This window comes from Trachurus japonicus, chromosome 11, assembly GCF_045865225.1.
Source record: "Trachurus japonicus isolate A0001 chromosome 11, Traja_1.0".
Classification (NCBI taxonomy): domain Eukaryota; kingdom Metazoa; phylum Chordata; class Actinopteri; order Carangiformes; family Carangidae; genus Trachurus; species Trachurus japonicus.
Genome location: NC_140917.1, coordinates 28,821,435 through 28,830,404, shown reverse-complemented (window position 1 = coordinate 28,830,404; position 8,970 = coordinate 28,821,435). Strand labels below are relative to the sequence as shown.

At 42.3% G+C, this 8,970-nt stretch overlaps 1 long non-coding RNA gene across 1 annotated transcript; it reads left to right on the top strand.

Moving 5' to 3' along the window:
* Positions 1-2,005: 2,005 nt before the first annotated feature.
* Positions 2,006-7,110, top strand: LOC146979047 (uncharacterized). The gene is made up of 3 exons (XR_015036981.1): positions 2,006-2,043; positions 3,482-3,597; positions 6,951-7,110. It is a non-coding gene; the product is annotated as an uncharacterized LOC146979047 (long non-coding RNA).
* Positions 7,111-8,970: the final 1,860 nt, after the last annotated feature.

Genomic DNA, 8,970 nt, shown 5'->3' with positions numbered 1-8,970 from the left:
GCTGATAACCACTCAACAATTTACTGTAGAGCTAACTAGCATGTTATTGGACTGTGAGGAAGCCTGATCTAAACATGCTGAAGTGGTTATTTGGCTTTGTGTAACGGTGCTAATAGTTTAGACTTCTGCTAACCAAGCCTTTCAGACTATGGCACTTATGTTTGGTGCTTGTGCTTGTGTGTGTGCATGTGGCCATGAGATGAGAGCTGCAGGTGGCTGAAATTTCAAATACAACCTTTTTTTTTTCTTTTCTAGATGTCTGCCTGCAGAGCTGACTGCTTGAAATGTATCACACATGCCGATAACATGCAGGGAGGGAGCAACTGGTGCCTGCTACCTCAACATAAAATATTGTATTGTTTAGCATTACAAAATGTTGTATTGTTGTATCATTACCATAAACTGTCACACTGTGCCAGTACCACTTTAAATAGCCAGATTTAACACAATGTCACAAAATATATCCAAAATTATGTTGAACAGCACTCAGGATCAATCTCAGCCGTTAGTTTTTAAACTGAACATCGATATTGTATTACACTGGAAAGAGAAATATCTAGCTGCTTTCCTTTTCTGCAGAATTAATCGTTATAAGTGGCTTTCCTAAGAGGCTTGTGGAAGTTTTTAATGCCAAACAATAGCAGATGCATTTGATACTTTTCTTTTTAATAACTAAGGCTTTTGGCGCGATTTGCATTTGTGGCCTCACGCGGAGAAGAAAAACATTTTGAACACAAGACGCCCATTGACTTCCAGCCAAGAATAGAAGACTTCAGTCTGCCTGTAATGAGATTTAAACAAAAATGGAAGTAGGCTGGAAGTAGAAAGTCTCGTTTTTTTTTGTTTTTTTTTACCCGTGTGTAACGTCCACTCCGTGCCAGCCATTGTCATCCCTCGGCTGACAAGCGATTTTCAGTGTGTTCCAAACACCATGACAGATATCGTTTCGTGTCAGTCGGCCAGACAGTGGCGAGCAGGAGAGGGAGAAGGAATAATGTGGCTGGACCGAAGAATACGAAATGAGGGGAAGAGGGAGAGAGAGGGCTGCGAGTGAGGGCAGGGAATGAGGCAAGTAGAGAAAATACATTTATCTTCAGGCATATGAATAATCTTTTTTGCCATCCCCCACCCTCCACCACCACCAGCACCAGCACGCACCCCACCCATCCATGCATAATATTTTTCTTCATCACTGGCAAAGGTGCCTGTGAATAGCTATAGTGAGAGTGAGATGCAAAGAAAGAAGAGAATGGGTGTGAGAGAGAGAATGCCTTTCAGACATAGAGGGCAGCCTGAATATGTCTAGGAGATACAGTACATACACACAGCTGGACAGTCCCTAATGCAGCAGATCTGTGATGTATTTATGGCTTTTCTGATGGTCACCATGACAATATGACACATGGTGGAGATTTTTCTCCCCAGAAGCCGTCCTACTACTACACACACACACACACACTTTGTCACACATGCAATCACACACCCAATCTGACATTGAGGTCAGGATAATATATTTGTGAGTGCAATTATGTGCGTGGGTATGTGTGCATTCTCGGCAGCAGTGTGTGTTAGGTGTTGGTGACTTTGTCAGTGTCATTCCTGCAGTGTTAAATCTGCTTCATCTTACCTTGAGGATGGGTCTCTCCTCTCCTCTCCTCTCCTCTCCTCTCCTCTCCTCTCCTCTCCTCTCCTCTCCTCTCCTCTCCTCTCCTCTCCTCTCCTCTCCTCTGTCTCCTTGGCTGTGGCACCTCTGTCTCTCATTGCCCCCCACCCCCCCTCCCCAGGCTCACTCCCCCTCCCACCTCCCTCACACTAAATCTGCTTCATCTTACCTTGAGGATGGGTCTCTCCTCTCCTCTCCTCTCCTCTCCTCTGTCTCCTCTCCTCTGTCTCCTCGGCTGTGGCACCTCTGTCTCTCATTGCCCCCCACCCCCCTCCCCAGGCTCACTCCCCCCCCCCCCCACTTCCCTCACTTTCTCTCTTTCTCTTTGTCTCTTTGGCACAGGCCTGCTCTCTCAGTGGAGGTGTGCACAGATCCAGCTGGTGAGTGTCATGGTCTGCTGCTTGGTACTGTTCGGTAATGGCCACAGTGGCCAAGAGAGCAGCTGGACACATACACACACACACACATACACACACACACACACACACACACACACACACACGAGGACAGTCTTCCCACTATTCATTCATTTCCCTCATTACCATCCTGCCTGTCCCTCAGAGAGACCGGGGCCAGGTGAGGAGGAGGAGGGGTTGGATAGGGTGGGGGCTGTTATTTCACCCTGGAGCTCCATCCAAAAGGCCTTGGAATAGCTTTCACCGTGATGACCAATGGCACGTTTCCATTTCCATCAAACCAGAAAATGCCACTGGAGTAAAGGTTTAAGCCTGAACTTAACAATTGCTGGATTAAAGCCTAAACTGGCATTTGTAACAATACAGCACCAATCACAAGAGCTCTGTAAACAAATCCATCTTAGTTACAAGTCTCCCAGCTGGTAACCAACCGCACTCTGCACAGGCAGGCTGTCTCACGTCAGTCAGTCAGGTTTCTCAAAAGGAAAGCGGTGCCGCAAAACTACATACATCTCATTACGGAGGTCAATAAGTAAACATGGAAAATCCAGCTGTGCTCTGATGTTTCTGCACTCGCACATTTCAGGATTTATTAGACCCGAAATTGCATCATAAATCTGATCACAGTGATTCTGAAACCCAACAGTTTTAGGCGACGGCTCAGGTGGATTACAGGTTGGCAAAATGTCTGGGCTGAAAGCCGGGGAATACACACACACACACATTGTGCTGCTATCTGGGCTGAACAGCTACACACATCTTACTGGAGGAGCTTCATCTGCCATAATGTCAATTTGATTTTCTTGATACAATGTGTCTGTGCCAGCGCTCCATCATTTTTAATTGAGACAGGAAAACCTAAGGCTGCTGATTAACACCAGGCAACATCCAAACATGAAATATCCCAGTCATTATTAACAATAAGCTGCTTGGCCATGATACACTCACATCTGCGCGGCTGGCCTTGTAATATTTATTCTGTTAGATACACATGTTTTCTTGGGCTTAAGGCTCCCCCAATTTTTCTGATTTACTACACCATTGACACAGCTAATTCAAATCTCATGGAAAACAACGTGAAGAAGAAGCCAGAGTCTCAGTAGAAAAGCTCACATCTTCTCATTTATTTGATTGACAGGTGTCACGCTCATCCATTGTGGTTTATGCTTGCTTGACAGACACCTATGGGTAGAGTTAAGAGATGCTACACTAATTTCCAGTTTCTGTCCATGCTTGCCTAAGAATATGTAGCATTTTACATTAAATGAATGCTGAATTTAGACTTCTGTGTTTCAACACACTAGTACTGAATGTAATGCTAGTTTTGACCTTCAATTTGACACTCATCTTTATATCTATAATTCTTTTATAGTGTTTAAAAAATGAATCTTTTTTAACCCAGTGCCCTTCAACCAACATGAATCTAAGCCTCAGACAGAAAGAACATGGGGAAAAAAAGAACAGGATCAGATGAGAAACAATCCAACTACACCAATAAATATTTCAGAAGCGCAGAGTGTAAGTGATCTCAGAATTCCTTCTTTGTTTTAACAAACTTCACAAACATCTGACTTTGTAAATCATTGACGAACCCCAGATCAAAATCATATTTCATAAAGGAAATTCACAGGCACATGCGCGCAAACTTGCATGGAGATGCAAATTACTGAAGCCTCTTCTGCAGCCCATGCTAAAAGGTTCAAGGGGATTTCAAAGGAGTCAAGCATAAAGAGACGAAGAAAATGAGAGTGCTAAATAAGGGAGGGTGGGAGAAATAAACTGAAGTTTTTAAAAGTGTAAAAAAGACTAGAATAATTCTAATTAAAAGTGAGAAAGAAAGATGTGTACATGGCGGCCACGTGATGAAAACAAGTAAATGCAAAAAGGCAGAGGAAGAGAGCCGGGAAGCTGGATAAAAAAGGAAAGGCAGGCAGAGCATATCCATAACTATGTAACTGAGATGAGTGCAGAGCGTACTGAAGATGAGAGAGGTGAAACAGTCTGAGAGCATGGCAAGAGGAGGCAGCACGGGGTGAGGAATGGAGATGAGGATGGTACTGCTGCACAAACACAGAAAAGAACGTGGCTGAAATGACGATGGTGAAAAGCTTTGCCATAGAAACAGGGAAATAGTTGAGTTTTAATTACCTCCGCCGAGGAGCTTGTGTTTTCACCCGCGTCTGTTTATTTGTCAGGAGGATTATGCAAAAAGCACATGTCCCATCCCGCCACTGAACTTAGTGGAGGTGTGGGGCACAGGCCGGGGAAGAGCATATTACATTTTTGGGCAAATGCGAATCACTTGCTGGAAATTTGAATTTTTTTGAAGTCTGAACTCTGAAGTTTGGATGTCATTTGGCTTCTTGGTGGAACTTTTTGCTCTTCTAGCTGATTTCACTGTTAAATCAAGAGATTTTATTCAAGAAATAAAGCAGATTGGTGTGTTTCAGATAAAGACATGTTGACATATAAAACTAACTTCTCATAGAGACCTCCCTTTCTCACACTGTTGTAATTACTCACTTTGCAGGCAGTGCTTATATTATATATTAAGTATTTCAAAGCTAATGTCTATGATTTGAAAAACTGATAATTATCATTAAAAGGGACAACGAGGAGTTTCTATTTGGTTATAAAAAAGTCTCACGTTAATGTGGATGAATCTCCGCTACCCACACTTGTTAATGGCTCTATTTTCGATAAATACATCGTTTTGTCTCTATCGTTATTTTGTTATTATTAGTGGTGGCGGAAATGCTGGTCGAGCCGACCAGCGTTTTTTACTTTCGGTTTCGTGGCGAGTCATGAGAATAACGCAGCAGAATCGCCGTTTATGGTCGGAACTACGACGGTATGTGATCGTCTTTGAACCTCTGACTTTAATTCTTGATGAATGAAAACATGAGTCCGTCTTGCGCCGGTCAAATAATTTCACGGTGCGCGCAGAGGCTCATAAATGTAGTGTGAAAACGCTTTGCTTTAACTCCTCGTTGTCCCTTTAACGTAATTCAGACGGTGGTTATGGCCCTATAGTACAACCTACACAATGTGAAGAGCAGAAGGAACGAAAATCGAAAAATCCATTCTCTCTAGTGGCTGCAGGCCTGCAGAGAAATTGACCAATAGGAGCCATGCGGCCCGCATGGCTCAATTTTTCTCTCGTACCCTCCATCCAATCCCCTCCTGAGACGTCCCGCCTCGTCCCCACCCCCTTCCACTTTAGAGTGGTTTGTAACCGCAGTGAGCAGCTCAGCCACAGGCACATTGAACCCATGAATTCAGCGCCGCTTGCCCCCCGGCCGGTCTGCCGCTGAAAGCCCCACTAAGGATTCAGAGAAGCACAGTACAGAAACACAGAATTTGTTGCCACTGTTCTGTCGAATTCTGCTGTGAAAATTGCTACCGCGGCATAAACGAATAGGTCTATTGATTCAAGCTACTCTATCAAAAAATGTTACTTATGGTTTTCTAGCTCTGTATATCAAATAAAGGGGGGAGGGTGCTTTTTTCAAATCTTTCTCATTGTCTTTCAAAGCTTTAATACAATAGAAACACAGCTTATGGGAGTTGGTAGTCTGGGGCCGTTGACTCGCTGCAACCGGAACCAGGGCGAGAGAGACAGGCCTTTCTGTCAAAATAAAAGCACCAAGCTAATAAAATGCGTTGAAACTTTTTAATTTAAGGAATATAATTTACAAGAAAATCCCCGAGCCATTAAGTTAACCTTTTTCTAATATTGTATTTAATTGTATTACAAGTTATTGTCTATTTTATAAGTTTTACGTTGGTGAACATACTTTGGTGAATTTGGTGATTTACGGATCAGGAACCAGAATGCAGACAAAATTCGTAAACAGAAACCAGGCTCTTCTCCTCTCTGAGCAGCCTGGTAACACCAGGATATATGAACGCTACCAGAACAGTGATGAACCAATGAACGTGTCCTCACATTTTGACCCCGTTCATTATCTACAAGATGTAACAAGTATGTACAGTATGTACAAGAAGTAAATCACTTTGCAAGGAATTGTGGGATTCATTTGGTTAACATTGTAAAAACATGCTATCCATCTTTCAACCTAAAACCAACAACTGAATGAATTATGAGTAACACATACAGTGATAGGCTATTTATCTCAGGTTTTGCCTCTGCCACTGTGATATTAATTTTGAATGCAGCCCATTTTTAAAGCATATAAAACACAAAACTCAAAATGTAATGCCGCGGTGGCAGAATCAGTGGTGGACCTCATCAATGTACACTTCTTATGTCATCTACAACTGCATCTAGGATATATGAGGTCCCTCCCTTTCAGCTGATTAAATCTCTGTAGCCATTACACAGCAGTAGGAGTGTGTCTGTTCCATCTGCACTCTCTAATTTGAGGGATGTACTGCACATTACCAAAGTGCTGCACAATTATGCAAACTTTAAACAGCGTGGATAACTTTATTACAGTACATCATTTGAAATGGCACCGAGATGTACACGGCCATCTGTGCTCTTAGATTGCTGTGCTATTCCACACAGATTGCAGTGTGAAAAATGTGGTCTAGATGCAAGATCTGTCAAATGTTTTCCCAGACGTTTGTGAAAAGCCACAATGTCATTTATTTTCTTTTCCCAAATTAGTGTAAAAGTTTGTCTTTTTTTTTTTTCCTTCGTGCCCTATGGAGAAACTTTTCCCCAAGTTTTGAGCAAAGCAAAATGTTATGAGTAGACAAACAAACAGGAAGAGAATCTCTGTAGGGAAAGCTAATAAAGCCAATCGGAAAAATAATTAGAACCAACCTTAACCTGTACTATACTGTAGGTTGACAAGAGGAAGTCATACAAATGCCTCTCTTTGTCCTTTCTTCTGTCTCTGCAGGTTTCAGACTGCCAGGGGCTCCACTCCACTGTGTCTTTGCTGTGTGTGTAGCCCTGTGAATGCATGTGTTTACCTGTTCATTTGCTTGTTTAAGCATTCATACCCTCAGGTTTGTAAGATGATGGCTTTTCTGCAAGTATCCAGCAAGTGCATATGACTACAGCAGATCAGCAGTGTAGAGATAAGGCATCTCCACAATGTAACTTTTCTAGTTAGAATATTATAGTGGTAATATATTCTGTGCGCCAAGATATACAGTATACAGTCTGTCAGGAGTGTACTCTGTTTCAATATATAACAGAATGTACTGAATATAAATGGCAATAGGATTTAGATCATTAGGCTCGCAGTGAATACGTTTTTGAATTGATTTAAGTTGAAGAAATGTGCTACATACCATTCAGTGTGAAAACATTAAATTAAAAAAAAAACAAAAAAACAGCCCAAGTTGCTTCGAAAATAATGGCGCCATGAGGTACGAGGCTTTTGTCAGCCAGCCCTCGAGGGCCAATCTTGGGGAGTTGGTAGATTTCCATTACACCATTAGGTTTCAATTCACTGCAGCTGCATCAAATATGATGAAAGACCAAATATGGAAAACATTACACCATTAGTGAAAATTCTCAGAATAGGGAGGTTCATCTCTTAGAGAACAGATGGAGATTCCTCCCACTGACTCAATCAAATCTATTTATCAAATCTTCCTATAAAATATGATACTTATGCACCTTGTCTACAGTTTTCCAGAGTCAGCTAGGGTTTATATCTCGTGAAAGAATAAATCCTGCATAAACATATTCTGGTCCAGACCTGGACATCTCTTTTTCTACAACAATATGCTAAAAAAAAAAAAAAAAAAAAGGCTTCTCAGACCCAGAATTGATAAACAGACAGAGATATTACCTTTTGAAGTTTCTGAGTGAGTCTCACCTTTCCAGCCAATCAGAGAGGGCCAAAGCCAGGGGTGGGAGATCAACAAGCTTCTCTTATCACACAGAGGGCTTCAAGCTATTATCAGCCACTGACTATGGATGAACCAGAGGCCAGCAAACTCCCAATTCTTGCAGTAGCTGAAACAGCATACCTGATGAATACATAGGTGAGGGGCTGGGTGGAGTATGAAGGAGCAGTGGCAGCACTAGTGTGAGTTGCAAAACTTATATGCTGTAGTTTCTATGGAGTTACATTTGTTTCTTTACTATTCTATCAAAGAGAATAGGTTTGCTATCAAAAAAATGTTTGCTGACATTCCGATCAAGACTGGCCAATGTGTTTTACATCTTTCAGTGTAGGTCCTGAGGCTCAACTTTTGATTCGCAAACAAAATGTTTGGATTTGCATTTTAATTAGGGGTGTAACGATTCATCTACAAAACGATGAATCGATTTATATTCCTACGATCCAACTGGATCGATCTGTGCTCGGCAAGTTGGCCTCCCTGGCGACATGAATCGATCTAAAATCGTTTAAAACGGGAAAAAATCGATTAAATCGATACTAGGAAATTGCACATTGGATTTAAGCACGGCAAACTTAATATGTTTTTTGTTAGTTTTTTATTGAGCTTTTATTGTAAAAGACACACGTTAAACCAGCCATAGGCAGCCACTGTCTGACCCGCGAGTCTGCGTCGGTAGGTACTGGCTCTGATCTGAGGCACCTGTCTTAATATGAAACTAAGTGAGTCCTAACAGGAGAGATAAGGTTCCCACCTGATTTCGATCTCACCCCACACTGTAGGCTAAGTCTATGCTTGTGGAGGTAAACGTGAAGACGTACCGCGCGACGGAGAAAGAAAAAAAAAGGATCATATAGGCGCACATATCAGCTGATCCGCCGATCCGCGGCTATTCACGGCGCTTCGGCGTCCGGAGTGAACCCGCCGTGAGAGAAATATCCGAGTAAGTCAGATAATTAATAATATGACCCGCACCAAAAGGTGGCAAAGTGACTGGAATGATGAAGTTGTTTTATTTTACTGGACCGTGCTGACGCTGAGAGTGACACAAAGTGACAGCTG